The sequence below is a fragment of the Cebus imitator genome, unplaced genomic scaffold (genome assembly GCF_001604975.1).
Source record: "Cebus imitator isolate Cc_AM_T3 unplaced genomic scaffold, Cebus_imitator-1.0 Scaffold259, whole genome shotgun sequence".
NCBI lineage: Eukaryota > Metazoa > Chordata > Mammalia > Primates > Cebidae > Cebus > Cebus imitator.
In genome coordinates, this window is record NW_016107574.1 from 397,098 (window position 1) to 398,463 (window position 1,366).

The window sequence follows — 1,366 nt, forward strand, 5'->3', positions numbered from 1 at the left end:
CGGGGTTTCACCATGTTGACCAGGATGGTCTCGATCTCTTGACCTCGTGATCCACCCGCCTCGGCCTCCCAAAGTGCTGGGATTACAGGCTTGAGCCACCGCGCCCGGCCTTATTCTCGTTTTTTGATGTAGGCACTTATTGCTATATACTTGCCTCTTAATACTGCCTTTGCTGTGTCCATTGGTTTTGGTAATGTTGTGTTTCTATTTTCATTTGTGTAAAGGAATTTTTCAATTTCCTTCTTAATTTCTTCTTTCACCCATTGGTTGTTAAGGAACACGTTATTTAATTTCCATGTGTCCATATAGTTTCTAATGTTTCTCTTATAACATTGTGCTCAGATAAGATAGTTCGTATGATTTCAGTATTTTCTAATTTGTTTGGGCTTGTTTTGTATCCTAATATATGGTCAATCCTAGAGAATGTTCCATGTGCTGAAGAAAAGAATGTGTATTCTGCAGCTGTTGGGTGAAAGGGTCTATAAATGTCTATTAGGTCTATTTGATCTATGTTGTAGTTCAAATTTGATGTTTCTTTACTGGCTTTCTGTCTAGTTGATCTGTGCAATGCTGAGAGTGGGGTGTTGAATTTTTCAACTATCATTGTATTGAGGTCTATCTCTCCCTTTAAATCAAATATTTGCTTTATGTATCTGGGTGTTTACATATTGGGTGCATATATATTTACAATTATATTTTGTTGCAGAATTGATCTCTATTATTTATAATGTCCTTGTCTCTTCTTACAACTTTTGACTTGAAGTCTGTTTTCTCTGATGTAAGTATAGCTAATCTTGCTCAATTTTGGTTTCTGTTTGTGAGGAATATCTTTTCACACCTCTTCACTTTCAGTCAGTGTGTGTCTTTACAATTAAGGTGACTTCCTTATAAGCAGCATATAGTTATATCTTTTTTAAAATTTTATGCATTCAGCCTGTCTGTATCTTTTAAATGGGAGATTTAATCCATTTATACTCAATGTTACTGATAGGTAAGAACTTACTCCTGTCATTTTATTTTATTTATTTTGATTTATTTATTTTGAGAACAAGTCTGACTCTGTCACCCAGGCTGGATTGCACTGGCATGATCTTGGCTCATTGAAACCTCCACCTCCCAGGTTCAAGAGATTCTCCTGCCTCAGCCTCCCAAGCAGCTGGGATTATCAGCATGTGCCACCACACCTGGCTAATTTTTGATGGTTAAGTAGAGACATGGTTTCACTATGTTGGCCAGGCTGGTCTCAAACTCCTGGCCTCAAATGATCCACCTGACTCAGCCTCCCAAAGTGCTAGGATGAGCCACCATGCCTGACCCTGTCATTTTATTTATTGTTTTCTGGTTATTTTGTATATTCTTTGTTCCC